Genomic DNA, 18,279 nt, shown 5'->3' on the forward strand with positions numbered 1-18,279 from the left:
ATAAACATACGGTGGTGCCAAACCTGCTCAGCGTATAACCTGGGAAAGGACACAAGCTTTTGCATAATGAAAGCAAAACAGGGAAACAGTTTTCTTACAGTTGCGCATGCAACGCGCGCAGAAAATGGCCTTTGTAATGCATGCACGAAACACTAGCGTCTGTGCATCAATGAGCACATCGTGTAGGGTGCAGAGAACATCGATTTGGAGTGTGCTAGTTATTAAGTCTGACGTGACAGAAGTGACGAAGCAACAAAGCTCGAGGAGCTCTAAGGGGTGCTGCCAGAGACAACCCATGCGGTGCTGCCATCTGTACCCGGTACAGTAAAGCGTTTTGCAATGGCCGCGGCCTTTGAGATTGCTTGAGACCGCACCGCGCCATCTCGGAGGCCACCCTTCATTACGAGAAATCGCCGGCATACCTTCGCAGTCAGTTTCGGTAGCTGTAACTTTTATTCAGTGAGGTTGTTTCACACGTTGCGACTGGAGCGAAAAAATCGGTGCAGTCGTGCGTGTCGAAACACGACTTTTAGAGGAAAGCAGGAAGTCGCAGGCGATCCTATCCACTCTGCTATAAGTTCTGGTGTTACGGTACAGTGTTAGTCATTGTGTGCTGAAATGGGGCAGGTTCTTTGGGGCAGTGCGTCGTCCGCATACCAAAACAATGGGAGAACCGTGGTCGCATTTGCGATGACGCCACAAGATAAAGCTGCTAGCGACCGGTGTGCGTAGGGCGCAAACTTTAGATATGTCGAGCAAAACTTTCTGCATATATAGAGCTAAAACTCTCGCAAGACAGAATTAAATTTAATATAATTGGCAGAACATAAATAAAACAACACCTCTTAAGATACATTATTCACGTCCTTTAAACTTTCTAAAGTCACAGCTAGGTCACGCATGTTTTGCATGCGTGTTATTGTTATCAAAGTATTTCGATGCGTTGAAGCACACGAGGATGAGGCAGCCCAAAAGGCTGACTGCGGCAGGTAAATTGCACAAGCTTCCTTGCATCTGCATCAGCCTGCAGAAGAGCGGTCGCCAGGTTTCGCTGTAGAAAAAGGAAATAATGTTCTATGACAATGCTGCCTCCATCGTTTGGACATTTCACTCCTCTTGACAAGGACGCCGAAGGGCAAGAATACAGCCAACAAATGCGCCCAGTCTGAAGAGCCCACAGCTATAGGAGCTGTTTTAATCGTTGTGCAGGAACTACGTTGCAAAAATCAACTTTTACAAATGCAGCGCCTGTCATATGAGCATTAAAAAAGAAATTCCGTGCCCTTCCATTCTGTGAAGTAGGATGACCAGCGAAGCTGTGAATCAGCGTCGCTTACTGGCGAACTGCCCCGCCCCTCCGCCGCGGATGGGCCCGGTATTGCACTATCTTCGGGGTCGGCCCACTTACAGGGAGCGTTTAACGCCTGCTTCACCTCCGCCGCGGATCGGCCCGACATTGCACTATCTTCGAGATCGGCCCACGTACGAAAAATTACGTTCAGTAATGTGGAAAGTTGGGCTAGTTGGTGATTAATCATATCATACCTGTGATAACGTAATGATGTGATTGAATTGGCTATCTTGTGCGCTTGTCTTCCGTGTTTAAACCCATCGCACGTGTGCCGATAAGCGATGCACCGTGCCTACATAAACCCTTGCTTTCTGTGCAATAAAGCAATCTTGCAAAAGCTGCTTCTGCGTCCACATCGGTTATTACACTGGCGACGAGGCACGGTTGTGCCCATGCGGGGAGGGCGTTGCCGGCAAGATGGCCTTCGGCGTTCGTATCGGCGAATTTCACTTAAATGGTAGCTCTTCATGGACCGGAGGATTACGTCGAGCGTATAGAGCTAAGCTGCACTGCAAACAAGCTCACGGAAGACGCCGACATGAGGGCTGTATTGCTGAGCTGCTGTGGGGAGGATACATAATCCCTGATGGCTACCCTCGTAAAGCCTCTCCGATCACCGAACGCTTACTACCAGTCCATCGTAAAAGCCGTGAAGAACCACATCAACCAGAAGCCATCCGAGCTATATTCAACGTACGTGTTCTCGAAGCGAGATCAGCACGACGCCGAATCTGTCGGAGACTAAGTTATAGCTTTACTTAAGCTAGCCGAGAACTGCGGGTTCAACGGCAACCAGCTCCCTCTTGACGTAATACTTAGGGACCGGTTGGTTTTTGGAATCTCCGACAGCATTGTATAGAAACGTTTGTTGGCCGAGAAAGACCTAACTTTTAAGACGGTGACTTTAAGCAGTGAATGCAGAGGCTGCTGCAAAACATCAAAGGTTTATGGGGCGGCCTGCGTCTGGACGTCCCAGATTTTACAGCCAAAGTCGACAGGCAACACATGAAGCAGCATAAGAATGGGCAAGATGAAAAAACTTCAAGCAAGAATTTGAAACGGCAATGTTTCCTGTGTTTGGGCAACGAAGCCGAATACCGTTGCAGGTTTAAAACCGCAGTATGCTTCAACTGTTCCGTGAAAGGACACTTGGCCAAAGCGTGCCGAAAGAAACAGAGGTCAGGTTAATCACCAGTTGGAAAATATGCCTAAACTCGGAGCAAGCTGAGTATGATGACATGCTAAATATTAGTCAAGTGACTAGCAGTTTCCCCAAGTTTATGGTGGCCGTAAGTTTAGGCGGTGAAATAGTGCCCATGGAAGTCGACTCGGGAGCAGCTAGATCGATTATCAGTCAAAATACGTTCAGCAAGCTGAAAGTGGCAAGACACGTAAAGCTTGAAGAATCGGACACCAAGCTCGTAACTTGGACTAAGGAAGGATTGGACGTCGTCGGAAAAGCTACACTTCCGGTCAAATTCAAAGAACAAGACTTCCAGCTGCCGATACTTATTGTAAGAAACTAAGGTAGCACGCTTTTGGTTCGTGATTGGTTCAAGGTCTTAAACATTAATGTCACTGGGCTTCACAGCATCGAACAAAACGCAGAAGCCCTTATCAAAAAGTTCCCGGATGTTTTTGGCGAAACATTTCCAGGCGCTGCTCTGCCACCACTACACATCGAGCTGAAGGAGGACGCCCGGCCCAAGTTTTTAAAATGCCACAGCATTCCGTTCGCGCTCAAGGATGGCGTCTTCATAGAACCGGAAAAACTGGAACGTCAAGGTGTTATGCAACCGACGCAGTAGTCGGAATGGGCCACGCAGCCTATCATATCTTCCGCGAAACGACCATATTCGCCACCGTCGCCATGCCAGTTTGAGCCTGGTGACACTCGGCATCCCTCGACGAACTCCGGGCAAGGGAGGAAGGACCTGGAACTTCGTGCCACTCGCATGCTGGGCCAGTGGCTCAGTCAACGGGCCACCACCATTGATGTCCCTGTGGATCACCCCCTGCCTACTACCGCTTCGAAGCCTCTCCAGGACGGCCCCCCCAGTACAGGGGCCCAATGCTTCGGTCCCGCTCCCCCCCTCCGACGACGAGGACATGGATATGTCCAGCTCCCGGAAACGCGCCCGCGAGACGGAGAGCGAGGACGAGGAGCCCATCGGGCGACGTAAGCAGCCGTCGAGCTCTCCCCCCAGCCCGGAGCAGCACACGGCAGCCAGCTGCCACGCGCAGCAACCGGACCGCAGCAGCGCCATTTCCCCAAACTCGGGCGAAACAGCCGCCACCTCCTCTCCGCCTGCCGCCCATGACGGAGGCCCTCCAAAAAGGGCGAGTGCCACTTCTCGACAACCCGCCGAGTCTACAGCTGCCTCCTCCGCGTCCCCCCCGAGCAAGGGCGCGCCCGGCACCATCCTCGACGCGCCGTCTGCTCCTGATGGCGGCGCGTCCCCTAGAGCGTCTGCTAGCGAACCAGCTGCAAACGAAAGCGCTGCCGACGCGATGGAGCTGACGGACGCAACACCCACTGTTTCGTCACATCAGGGCCCTGATAACCCCGCGGCGCGGTTTCTGAAGGACCCACCATGCCAGCTTTGTTCGCGGCCGAAGCCAAAGGGGAAGAAGACGCAGAAGAAGAGGAAGGAGCCTGCCCATGTTTCCCGTTCGTCTCCCGGGGCAACGGACGACTCGCGGCGCCCACCCGCTACCCTGGTCACGTCCAGCGCGCCTACAACCGCAGTACAGAGAGCGACACCATCCGCCCGCGAGTCCACCACGTACGACTTCACGCTGGTGCAGTCAAAGAGGGACCGGCGGCGTGCACGAGCCCTGGAGACTGCTGCACTCCCGGTTGACCCTGCGGTCGTCGGTAAGGTGCGCTTCCGTCCCTCGGCGCCCGGTGGAACCTTCCAAGGAGCACCGCGCCTCTCACTCGCTGCAACTCTCTTCGCGGCCCGGTGTTGCAGTGGTTCGCGTTAACCATAAACGCAACATCGTGGCCGCTGATACTACCACCCGGGAGTGCCTGGAGGAGCTGCTGGCAGTCATTGAGCTGCACGGAATCCCAGTGACTGCCCGACTGCCAGCCGAGCGCGGCAAGAGCACCGGCTTCCTGCACGGGGTAGTCGGGTTACCCGCGGACACAGACCTGCTGGGAGCCATCGAGTCGAGCGTTCCCGTGCTGTCGGCAACGAGGGAGGAGAGCACCATCACCATCCGATTCGCGGGCCCGGTGCCCCCTGAACACGTGCGCCTCTTCAAGCTCGGGTTCAGGGTGAGGCCTGCCAGGCCCCGTCCGGTGCAGTGTCGGCAGTGCGGCCGCTTCGGGCACGTGCTGGAGTCCTGCAGATGGCCGACCGACTGCATCTCATGCGGCAAGAGCCATGCGGAGGGTGCCTCCTGCCAGAAAGTCCGCTGCAGGAACTGCGGGGGTCCTCATAGGGCTGACACTCCCGCCTGCCCCAAATGGCAGGAAGAACGGGAGGTGGCCACCATCATGGCTTCCTCCACCTCGGCGTTGCCGAGGCATGCTGTCAGGGCAGCAGTCCGGGAGGAGAAGCAGCCGCAGCAGTCCTCCTCATCTTCGGCGCGGTCCTATGCGAGCGTGCTGAAAGGCCCCAGCCCTGCACCCAGGCATCCGGTACCAGCCCCTCGTGCCTCTCAACGCCAGCAGACGCAGGATACTGCTGCTCCATCCGCCCAAACTACTATGGATCAGCTGGTAGAAAACCTGCTGCTCACCATGGAAGCAGTCTGCACCATGCTGCCAGCTGACCATCCGCTCCGGGCCATCTGCCTGCAGGCAGTGGCATGTCAACAGCGACACAATCACCATGGCTAGTCGCCCAGCCAAACGTCGGCCGCGCATCCTGCAATGGAACGTGCGCTCGCTGCGCCGACTACACGCCGAACTGTCTGAACACCTACTCCTGCACGAGTACGACGTGCTCGCGTTGCAAGAGACATACACGCGCGACGGGGAGTGCAACCTTCCAGAATTCGTGGGATACCACAGTGCGACCACCTGCGAGTAACGGACTTGTGCCAACGTGCAGTGCTGTGATCCGCTCCATCCACCCGGTCGCTCCCGCGCGTCTATTTACGTCCGTGCGCGCCTTGCCCAAGCCGTCGTTCGTGTGGCCGACATCGTTCCCACCTCCGTAGAGTGTGTGGCTGTGACTGTGCGCGTTGGGTGGGGGGGGGGGGGGGCGACACCTGTGTCACCAGCGTGTACGTGCAACCCGTGCAGCGATGGGATACGTCTTTCGTGGAGAGCCATCAACGGTGACTGTGTTGTGTGCGGCGACTTTAACTCTCACCACACGGCATGGGACAGCAGCCGCTGTGAGCCTAATGGCAGGAACCTGCTGAACTCAATCCACTCCTCTGGTCTGCTGATCATCAACACCGGCTGCAGTCCCACTTTCGTGCGTCGGAAGGTGCGCGGGAGTGTGATAGACTTATCGCTGGTTAGCGAACGGTGCCACTATGAGTGGGTACGCAGCCCTGACACTCAGGGGTCGGATCATTATCCGATCTCGCTTGACCCGCTCGGTCTGAGCCGCGACCGCACCTGTACCTATCGCATCAACGACTGGTCTCTGTTCAGGACGCTCTGTGCCACGCCCCCTCCGGCGAACACCGACTTCCTCACGCACATTTCGAGGTGCGTTGTCGCCGCGACCAAGTCGTGTACGGTGCCCGCTGGAACGCCGGCGCCCGACATCAAACTTCTGAACTTACGCGCGGCACGCCGACGCGCTGAACGCCGCGCCATCAAAAGCGACAAGGTGGAGCACTGGACACTTTACAACCGCCTTGATGCCGCGTGCCGTCGTCATGCCAGGCAGCGTCGCAACCAGAGCTGGCAGAGTCTCTGCCTCTCCTTGGAGGACACTCGCGACAAAGCACGCCCCTGGCGCATTCTCGCCGCCCTACTTAATCCCAAGATCCCCCGCCGCCCTGCACTCTCCATCGCAGTGGCCCGGGGCTTGAGTGACGAGCAATTAGCCGAACTCTTCGCGGATACGTTCGCTCCGCCGTCTGTGTGCCCTGTCACAGCCGCCGTCGAACTTCCGCCACACAACATGGTTGAACGCCTCGCTCCTATGCGCTATTTCCCAACGAGCGCAATTCTGGAGCATGTAGAAGTGCTGTGCTCTGCCGAGTTCACGCTCAGCGAGTTGCGCATCGTCTTGAACAGACGCAAACGTCGCTCCGCACCCGGTTCCGACGGCGTTACTCATCAAGTCCTGAGGAACATTGACGCAGCTCAGCTTCCGTCACTTCTCGAGGTCTTCAACTCGGTCTAGCGCAGCGGCATCATTCCTGCCGACTGGAAAGAGGCGATCGTCGTTCCCATTCTCAAGCGCGACAAACCAGCCTCGAACATCAACTCCTATCGCCCAGTATCGCTAACCTCGGTACCCGGCAAAACAATGGAGTCCATGGCTTTGCACCGCCTTGAATGGATTGCCTCCGCCCTAGACGCCTTTGCCCCTAAACAAAGCGGCTTCCGCCGACTGCGCTCGACAGCTGATTCCATCGCGGACGTTGTCGCTATGCTCGAGGACGTGGCAAGCCGCCACGAAGCCGGATACCTGGTGCTGCTTCATGTGGAACGCGCGTTCGACGGCCTCCCGCACGGTACCATCATTCAAGCGCTTCGCGAGCTGCGTATCACCGGCCGCCTACTGGACTATGTCTCGGCCTTTCTTAACGACCGAACGCTCAGAGTGCGCCTGGGTGACGCGCTCAGCACCCCCCGTAGCGTGACCTCTGGTGTTTCTCAGGGCAGTGTCCTCAGCCCTTTCCTCTTCAACTTGGCGCTGGCAAGGCTTCCTGATTTCATCCCAAAGCTGACAGCCTTCGAAGTCCGTGTGGCGATTTACGCTGATGACACCGCTCTTTTTGCTTGCGGGCCCACGGACCATGGCTACCAAGTGTGTCAATCACTTCAGTCGGCGATCAACGCCGTGGACGAATATCTCGGCAGCATAGGGCTTTAGCTCTCAGCGTCAAAAACCGAGGCGCTACTAATTCACCCCCGTGCGAGCCGTGAACGCTTCGAAGTGCCAACTCTCTCGCTACGCGGAAGCCCGCTCCCGTGGCAGAGAAAAGTCCGATACCTCGGCCTCCACATCGACTGCCGCCTCAACTTTAACGCGGCTACCACACAACTCTGCAGGGACTCCAGGAAAGTCGCAGGCGCTGCTCCTGCTCGCCCTGCTCCCTGCTCGCCCGAGGCCGCGGCTGCACACCGCATCTTGCGCTCCGAGTTTACAACTCGATCGCAACGTCGCGAGCGCTCTACGCGCTCCCACTCACCAACGCCAGTGCAGCCAACTGGAAGGCCGTTGACTTCGAGCACCGCACCGCAGTTCGCCAAATGTACGCGCTTCCCCGCTTCTCGCAAGTGGGTGCAACTCTCGCCGAATCGGGAAATTGGTCGCTCTCACTTCGCGCGCGGAAACAAGCGCTTCACCACATCGAGCGTCTGCAACGGTCGCCACAGGGTCAGCGTCTCGTGTGCCGCCTCCACACCCTCGAGGGCTCGGGCATGGGCCAGCGTGCCACCGAGTTCAGCACTCGCATCGCCTCTTTGCCTCAACTACTCCCCCTGCCGCCTTCGCCACACGCCTCCGCGCTCCTCGACGTAAACATCACCGTCCCGGGCGTCAAGAGCAAGCGACAAACAGCACTGTGTGTCATGCAACAGGAGACGGCTGCATTAATCTTCGAACATCTACGCGACCGACTCCTAGTGTACTACACTGACGGATCCGTGTCCAGTGACGGTTCCGACGCTGCCGCGTGCACGGCACCGGACATTTCTGCGTCTCGACAGTGCCGCCTTCGTTTACCTGCCTCGTCGACAGTCGCCGAACTCGCGGCGATTGACCTCGCGGCTGACCTACTTCTTCAGCAGTGCGGTGTCTCGTCTGCCGCGATACTGTCGGACTCGCGTGCGGCTCTGTGCATGCTGAGGAAGGACTATGCCGGTCTTCCGCTTGTGCAGCGCGTGGGATCAAAACTGCGCCATCTCGTAAATAAGGGCTGCGATTTGGCATTGCAGTGGGTCCCCGCGCACATCGGCCTGCCCGGGAACGAAGCGGCCGAGGCCCTCGCGAAGCGAGCTATCTCGACTCGCTTCCCCCTCGGCAGCTCTGTCACCCGTTTCGACGTTTTCGACGTGGCCAAGACGGCGATACTGCGCAGCCTCCGCCCGCAGCATCCGGATCCGCGCGTTGCTGCAGGTACGCCCCCTCGCCTCCTCCCCCGCGCGGGTCTCTCCCGCTGGGACCGCTCGGTTCTCCTTCGGCTGCGCGTCGGCTGCTACAATACGGCCGCCAGAATGCACAGACTGAACGGAAGAGGCAGCCCCGCGTGCTTCGATTGCGGCGAGAAGGAGACGCTTGAGCACCTTCTGCTCCGCTGCCCGGCCTTCGATGTTGAGCGCACTGCGCTATTTGCATCATACCGTCGTGTGGGACTGCCCTGCGACTCGGAGGGAGCACTTCTCTTTCCGGCAGCCCACCCTTCCATTATCAAGAAAGTGCTTCCTGCCCTACTTGACTTTTGTTGTGACACGCAGCTGAGAGCGCGGCTGTAAGCCCCGCATTGCTTCTTCACCCTTCTTGTTATTTTCTTTTCCGCCTTCTTTTCCTTCTCTCCCTGATCTTTCTCTCCCCACTCCCCTTTCCCTGTGCAGTGCTGTTGAGGTGTCCTCCTCTGAGAGACAGTTACGGCACTGCACTTCTCTCTTCCTCTCCTTCAAAAGTCACTACACACACACTCGGAATGGGCCACCCCTGTGGTCATCGGCCGTAAAAAGGATGTGTCATTAAGAATATGCGGCGACTATCGAAGTACAGTCAACCAAGCGGTAGGGAACTACGTTTATCCTTTACCTACTAGCTAGGAACTTTTCGCAAAGTTGGGGAAAGGCCGTATTTTTTTCTAAAATTGACTTGACGCAGGCGTACCAGCAACTTGCAGTTGATGACGCTTCAGCAGAAATGCTCACGATAAATACAGTAAAGGGCCTGTACAAAGAGCGACGTTTGCCGTTTGGTGTGTCGGTAGCACCCGGATTATTTCAAAGAGCAATTGATACAGCGCTTGCAGGTCTGTGTCAGGTAGCGGCATACCTCGACAACACACTTGTGGCCAGCGAAACGGCAAAGGAACACCACAAAATCCTCCTGAAGGTTCTCAACTGACTGTCAAAAGCGGGACTGCGTATGCAAAGCGCCAAGTGTCAGTTCTTCAAAGAGAGCCTGGAGTAGTTGGAACACCGGATAGACGCAACTCGTATCTACCCGCCACAGGCTTAAGTCGATACGATTCCCAAAGCACCTGCACCAACGAACAAGGAGCTCCAAGCTTTTCTAGGTATGGCGAATTTCTACAATCGCTTCCTAAAGGGTCGGTCTGAAGTTGCAGAAGTGCTCTACCGCCTACTGGACAGTGACAGTACGTGGAAATGGGGTGAAGAGCAGCAACTAGCTTTCGAAAGACTAAAGACGTTGCTGACGTCCGAGTCACTTTTAGTGCATTTCAACCCTGATGCACCCTTAATTCTGTCTTGTGATGCATCACCCGTGGATGCGGAAGCTTTATTAGCTCACAGCGATGCTCAAGGACGCGAGCAGCCTGTTGCTTATGCCTCACGAACACTCACTAAGGCGGAACGTAATTACGCCAAGATTGACCGCAAGGCACTAGCTATTGTCTATGGCGTCCGTCAATTTCACCAGTACCTCTGTGGGCGAGAATTCCGCATCTTGACAGATCATAAGCCACTACTCGGTATCTTTCAACGAGACAAGCAGATTCCCGTTGTTTTGTCACCGCGCGTGTTGCGGTGGTCTTTGTTGTTATCTGCTTATGAATACAAACTGGAGTATAGAAGGACGCAAGATCACGCAAACGCTGACTGACTAAGCAGGCTACCGATACCTCGTGACAGGAGGGACATCTAGCCTCCTGGTGGCGTCCTTTTGTTGGAAGCAGTGGAGAACCCCGCTGTGAGCGCAGCAGATGTCGCATCAGCCACTCTACGTGATCCTTGCCTGTCGCGGGTGCAGAAATGGGTCGCAACTGGCTGGCCAGGACAAGGTGTGCCCCCAGAATATGCTGCCTATCAGATGAGGCGCGAAGAGTTGTCTTTTCACCGTGACTGCCTTCTGTGGGGTAATAGGGTCATACTGCTAAATGTAAAAGAACTGAGAGAAAATGTCCTTGCCATTCTGCACGCAAATCACCCTGGCCTAACGGCCACGAAAGCTCTGGCAAGCTCATATGTATGGTAGCCGAAGATCGATGCCCAGGTTGAAGATTTCGTGCGTCATTGCAAACTTTGTCAAGAGAACAGGCAAAGCGAACCTAAAACGCCCGTGCATTTTTGGACGAAACCCGAAAGCCCATGGAGAAGAATTCACATAGATTTTGCAGGGCCGGTTAAGGTCGTGTGCTTTCTTGTTGTCGTGGACGCGCTATCAAACTGGGCGGAGATCGAGATAATGCCATCGCTTCACTCATAAGCTGTCATCGAAAAACTGTGAAGAATGTTTGCTTCATACGAATTGCCGGAGTTAGTTGTTTCTGGTAACGGCACAGCCTTCTCGAGCAACGAAATGCAATCTTTCCTGAACAAAAATGGCGTGTGCTACATCTATACAGCGCCATACCATCCCGCAAGCAACGGAAGGGTTGAGCGCATGGTTCGCGAGCTAAAGTGTGCGCTCTGAAAACAGAGCCAGGGCACAGTGGCGTGTAAGGTTTCTCGTTTTTTATTCAAGCAGCACTCAACGCTCCAGTCGGAAATCGGGAGGACGCCAGCAGAACTCATGCTGGGCAGGAGCTTCCGCTCTGTCTTGTCGAGACTGCACCCTGACGTGAAAGGCCCTGGATGTACCAAGCCGCCATCCTCGAGGGAGTTTCTACACGGCGACCCCGTGTATGTGCGGAACTTCTCTCGTGGTTCGAAGTGGCTGGTTGCACGGATACTGCGTCGCTTGGGGCACGTCATGTACAAAGTACAGACGTCAGATGGTTCAGTACATCGACGTCATCGCAACCACGTGCAGAGGGCATGGGATGCTGTACCGATAGTCCATCACGCTAGCCCCTGCTTCAAGCTTCCAGCGATGCGAACTGCAGTGCAGAGATCGCCTATGCCAGAAGCTCCGCTAGCATGCCATAGGTCTACTCGTGTACGTCGACCAGTGCTTAGTTATGGCATTGACTACTAGGTGGGAAGGGATGTGATAACGTAGTGATGTGATCGAATTGGCTATCTTGTGCGCATGTCTTCAGTGTTTAAACCCATCGCACGTGTGCCGATAAGCGATGCACCGTGCCTACATAAACCCTTGTTTTTTGTGCAATAAAGAAATCTTACAAAAGCTGCTGCAGCGTCCACATCGGTTATTACAATACCTTGTTGGTGAAGCAGCGCACTGACAAGGACAAAGTGAAGACACACAAGAATGTCGTGTATTTTGGTGCGTCTTCACGTTGTCCTTGTCAGTGCGCTGCTTTACTACCGAGGTATAATGAGTGTGAAAAATAGTTGTGCTGAGCATGAGGACGCGGGATCGAATCCCGGCCACGGCGGCCGCATTTCCATGGGGGCGAAATACGAAAAACACCCGTGTACTTAGATTTCGGTGCACGTTAAAGAACCCCAGGTGGTCAAAATTTCCGGAGTCCTCCACTACGGCGTGCCTCAAAGTGGTTTTGGCGCGTAAAGCACCATAATTAAATTAATTAAATATAGTTGGTCTATGCTCAAGGGGACTAGATCCGCTAACCTATCTAGCCACAAACAGCTTCGCTATTAAAAGATGTGCGAACGCGGCAGGAAAAACAGCAGCAATCAATCGGCGATGCAAGACTAGCACATGAATCACCTCCGCGACAACAGCAACCATTTGATTACGGAGGCCCTGTGTTGACTGCAGGCAGCAGCACCAGAGGCGCTGAAGTAGACTAGTGTGTTCCAGGACTTACTCTTGGAAATGCGGTTGTTTGCTTGAAATAAGGGGTACAATCAGGACTCGATGGCAACCAAATGTCAGTGGGAAGCCTCGCATTGGGCGCTCACGGGAACACTACAAATGAAGCTGTGCAGGGTGATATGGGCTGGACAAGTTTTGAAGCGTGGGAAGCTCACAGCAAAATTGATTATGAAGAACTAAAGCCCTTCCATACACGTTTTCTCCGAAAAGCGGCGTTGATGCCTGGTTGGAGGGGCTTTACGAAGAGCGGCTGAGGAATATGGAAGAAAGTAAATGGGCTGGTAGAGTGTTGAGGTATTTGTAAAGAAAAGCATTGATTCACAGTGGAGGAAAAGAACCAGGAAGCTTACAAGCAAGTATGCGGCCTGTAGGGTGAGCAACACAGCAACAAAGAATGTCAAGCGCAAAGTCAGAGAGGCTGAAATAACCTCATGGGTGGCGGCAATGGAAAAGAAACCTGCCTTGAGTAACTACATAAGTATAAAAAACGAAATCAGGAAAGAAACAATTTATGATAACTTTAAGGGAATACTTTTTGAAGCGAGATCAGGATGCCTTTGAACACGCACCTATAAAGTGAGATATAAGAACGAAGAAGAAGCATGTGGTTGCGGTAAAGCTAGGGAAACGATGGAGCACGTTTTATTACATTGTGCAGATATCTGCCCAGCGGTCAATTTAGGCACCACTGCAGCCCTTGAGTTCAGCAAGAGTAGGAGAAAAGTAAGTATGTCCGCAATAAAGATTAGTAAGAAGCGATAGGAAGATTGGTGGAAGAAATATTGGGAGTGAGTGAGTGAGTGAAACTATATTCGGTCCACAATAGACGGGAGTAAACTCAACGTCACCTGGCTAGGCCCACTCGGTGCCCTCTGGACTGCCAGAAAGTAGGGATAAAAACGGAGACGTACAAAAGCAAAGTTCACAATAGGGGGTCAAAAATTTTGGTTATGGGAACTCATCGTTCGGTTTTTTTTTTCTTTTTTAACCTAGGTAGGACATTAGGCAGTATAATAGCAAGATCTTGGTGGCGCAACCCACCGCCCCGTTCCAAAGGGGATGCTCATAACATCCATTCCATCCATCGTGTGAAGCTATGTAAAACCTCGCACCATCTCCTCCTCCTGCGCCATCGCGACCATCGAAAAATCAACCATCGCGGAAAACATCAGTCTCTTACCACGTAAGTACGAGGCTCTGCACAGGAGCTATGCCTCTTCAATGTAACCTGGGACCTGACGGACCAGCCAGCTGAGCTATCTCTCCGGGCAACATCCAAGGGTCACGAGTTCAAATCCTCTGTTCTGCTAGTTTATCACTAATATATATATATATATATATATATATATATATATATATTCTCCTCTATTATTTATGGCCCCTCATGTGCAGGTCATAAATTACCAGGTCTCTCCAGTTGAGTGCCATCTGTGCCGTTTAACAGAGATCAGATTGGTCGACCTTGACTGATCGAAGAAGGCACCACTGTAGGTTAAATGAGACGTACAACTCTTGCGGTGGCGAAGAGGTAGAGTATCCGCCTCGCGTGCAAGAGGACCGTAGTTCGAATCCCGGTGCCGTGCAATTTTCCCCCGGATAAAAATAAATATCTGCGTGTGGATAAAATTGCATAAACAGGCCTGGAGTGCGGCCTAATCCCGGTGACCAGAACCGGTAACGCACTCTCTTACCAGAGCAGGATTGGCCACCCTGGTGCAGTACTTGGCCACAACCTCCTATATGAATACAACAATCAAACCCCGGCCCTCAGTCCCCAGCAGCCGCGAAGCAACTGACCACGGCGGCGGTCAGATCTGTGACGCAGCAGGGGGTGCTAAGAATCCCTGGCTCCGGACAGGCCGCCATTGGAACCTGAACCTGGCCACGTTTAACGTTAGAACGTCATCTAGTGAGGCGAGTCTAGCAGTGTTATTGGAAGAATTAGAGGGTAGTAAATGGGATATAATAGGGCTCAGTGAGGTTAGGAGGACAAAAGAAGCATATACAGTGCTAAAAAGCGGGCACGTCCTCTGCTACCGGGGCACAGTGGAGAGACGAGAACTAGGAGTCAGATTCCTGATTAATAAGGATATAGATGGTAATATACACCAATTCTATAGCATTAACGAAAGTGTGGCAGGTCTTGCTGTGAAACTTAATGAGAGGTACAAATTGAAGGTCCTGCAGGTCTACGCCCCTACATCTACTCATGATGACCAGGAAATCGAAAGCTTCTATGAAGACGTGGAATCGGCGATGGGTAAAGTCAAAACAAATGCCAAGGTAGGCAAGAAGCAGGCTGGAGACAAGTCAGTGGGGGAATATGGAATAGGCTCTAGGAATAGCAGGGGAGAGTTATTAGTAGAGTTTGCAGAACAGAATAATATGTGGATAATGAATACCTTCTTCCGCAAGTGGGATAGCCGAAAGTGGACGTGGAGGAGCCCAAATGGCGAGACTAGAAATGAAATAGACTTCATACTCTGCGCTAACTCTGACATCATACAAGATGTGGACGTGCTTGGCAAGGTGCGCTGCAGTGACCATAGGATGGTAAGAATTCGAATTAGCCTAAACTTGAGGAGGGAACGGAAGAAACTGGTACATAAGAAGCCAATCAATGAGTTAGCGGTAAGAGGCAAACTAGAGGAATTCTGGATGAAGCTAGAGAACAGGTATTCGTCATTAACTCAGGAAGAGGACCTCAGTGTTGAAGCAATGAACGACAATATTATGGGCATCATTAAGGAGTGTGCAATAGAAGCCGGTGGTAACTCCGTTAGACAGAACAAAAGCAAGCTATCGCAGAAGATGAAAGTTCTGATCAAGAAACGCCAATCTATGCAAGCATCTAACCCTATAACTAGAATAGAACTGGCAGAACTTTCCAAGTTAATCAACAAGCGTAAGAAAGCTGACATAAGGAAGTATAATATAGATAGAATTGAACATGCTCTCAGGAACGGAGGAAGCCTAAAAGCAGTGAAGAAGAAACTAGGAGTAGGCAAGAATCAGACGCATGCGTTAAGAGACAAAGCCGGCAATATCATTACTAATATGGATGAGATCGTTCAAGTGGCTGAGGAGTTCTATAGAGATTTATATAGTACCAGTGGCACCCATGACGATAATGGAAGAGAGAATAGTCCAGAGGAACTTGAAATCCCACAAGTAATGCTGGAAGAAGTAAAGAAAGCCTTGGGAGCTATGCAAATGGGGAAGGCAGCTGGGGAGGATCAAGTAACAGCAGATTTGTTGAAGGATGGTGGGCAGATTGTTCTAGAAAAACTGGCCACCCTGTATACGCAATGCTTCATGACCTCGAGCGTACCGGAATCTTGGAAGAACACTAACGTAATTCTAATCCATAAGAAAGGGGACGCCAAAGACTTGAAAAATTATAGACCGATCAGTTTACTGTCCGTTGCCTACAAAGTATTTACTAAGGCAATCACAAACAGAATGAGGAACACCTTAGACTTCTGTCAACCAAAGGACCAGGCAGGATTCCGTAAAGGCTACTCAACAATAGACCATATTCACACTATCAATCAGGTGATAGAGAAATGTGCGGAATATAATCAACCCTTATATATAGCTTTCATTGATTACAAGAAAGCATTTGATTCAGTCGAAACCACAGCAGTCATGGAGGCATTACGGAACCAGGGTGTAGACGAGCCGCCGTATGTAAATATACTGAAAGATACCTATAGCGGCTCCACATCCACCGTAGTCCTCCATAAAGAAAGCAACAAAATCCCAATAAAGAAAGGCGTCAGGCAGGGAGATACGATCTCTCCAATGCTATTCACAGCATGTTTACAGGAGGTATTCAGAGACCTGGATTGGGAAGAATTGGGGATAAAAGTTAATGGAGAATACCTTAGTAACTTGCGATTCGCTGATGATATTGCCTTGCTTAGTAACTCAGGGGACCAATTGCAATGCATGCTCGCTGACCTAGAGAAGCAAAGCAGAAGGGTGGGTCTAAAAATTAATCTGCAGAAAACTAAAGTAATGTTTAACAGTCTCGGAAGAGAACAGCAGTTTACGATAGGTAGCGAGGCACTGTAAGTGGTAAGGCAGGTAAGGCACTTAAGGCAGGTAGTGACCGCCGATCCGGATCACGAGACGGAAATAATCAGAAGAATAAAAATGGGCTGGGGTGCGTTTGGCAGGCATTCTCAGATCATGAACAGCAGGTTGCCACTATCCCTCAAGAGAACAGTGTATAACAGCTGTGTCTTACCAGTACTCACGTATGGGGCAGAAACCTGGAAGCTGACAAAAAGGGTTCTGCTTAAATTGAGGACGACGCAACGAGCTATGGAAAGAAGAATGATAGGTGTAACATTAAGGGATAAAAAAAGAGCAGATTGGGTGAATGACATCTTAGTTGAAATCAAGAAAAAGAAATGGGCATGGGCAGGACATGTAATGAGGAGGGAGGATAACCGATGGTCATTAAGGGTTACGGACTGGATCCCAAGGGAAGGGAAGCATAGCAGGAGGCGGCAGAAAGTTAGGTGGGCAGATGAGATTAAGAAGTTTGCAGGGACAACATGGCCGCAATTAGTACATGACCAGGGTAGTTGGAGAAGTATGGGAGAGGCCTTTGCCCTGCAGTGGGCGTAACCAGGCTGATGATGATGACATAGACATATCAAAGGCATACATGTAAGAGAAAAATTATCAAATATTCCCGACCGGAATAAGGGTGTTTCTTTTATAAGCTGCACAAGCCCCAGGTGAGTCTATAGACTTTATCGGAAAAGGAATCAAGGCAATTATTGGACCTTCATATGAACAAAAGTGTTAGGGAATATATATTGCATATATATTACTCAGACTGAATCGGGGAGGCCTGGAAGTCTTTACCAATGTAATCTCCGTGGCTTGTCTTGCGATCTTCTTCAACGTGCCAGCAGGCGAAACGAAGTAAAATCATATAGTCTAATCAAATGGTATCTGCTCTTCAGCAGGTCGTATTCGACTTCAGAATTCACTATTAAAAGTTATCGAATAGCCGTTTCCATTCGAATGTAAAGCGTAAAGGCACATTTGAAGTCTCGAAGGTGAGGGGCCGATGCAAGTGAGGACTCTTATTCCGAATGATTGTGCTGCTGGAGAGACGTGGCCAATGCGCAGAGGTGCACCAATTGCTGACATTATTAATGCACAGGTGCTAATCAGTTCTGCTCAACAAGTTCGCAGCTGTCATTCAGTATAAACGCCCCGTTTTGGGGCAGCCTGTAAATCAGCTAACGTGATTCAGGCAAGGAAAACATTCTTTTGACAGTCAAATCATGTCTGCAATGCATTAAACTTGGGTACCCAATGTGGTACCACACTTACCTTCTTCAACGAACACAGAAGATCTACAAATATATCTACGTGTATGTAAGGCATGCTGTTCCTTTAATTGCTTCATTATTTTCTTATGATAGCACACCGTATAACTGAAAGCAGCCGTTTATAATAAAGAAGCTGCTTAGTTGAGCGGACGCACAGTAGGGAACGGCATTAAATTTAGGTATGACATGTAAAATAAGCGCAACATGTTCTTTTTTTCTTCAGAAATCAGACTAGCAAATAATTTCTTTCGTTTACACCCCTGAAAAAAGCCAAAGGACGCAGCTACTTCCTTTTTTGTATTTATCTAATTAAAAAAATTCAGGTGTTTTACGTCTGGCGATATGATTACGAAGCACCCTGTTCAGTTCTCATCACCTGGGGTTCTTTAACGTGCACTTAAACAGAAGGAAACAAGTTTTTTTTTTTTTCATTTTGTTCCCATTGAATTCCGTGAGCTGGTTTGAAGGAGGAGGTTGGTTTGAACCCGTGAGCTCGAGTTTAGCAGCACAACGCCATATCCACTATGTAGCCACTAAT

This window comes from Dermacentor variabilis, chromosome 4 (genome assembly GCF_050947875.1).
Source record: "Dermacentor variabilis isolate Ectoservices chromosome 4, ASM5094787v1, whole genome shotgun sequence".
NCBI lineage: Eukaryota > Metazoa > Arthropoda > Arachnida > Ixodida > Ixodidae > Dermacentor > Dermacentor variabilis.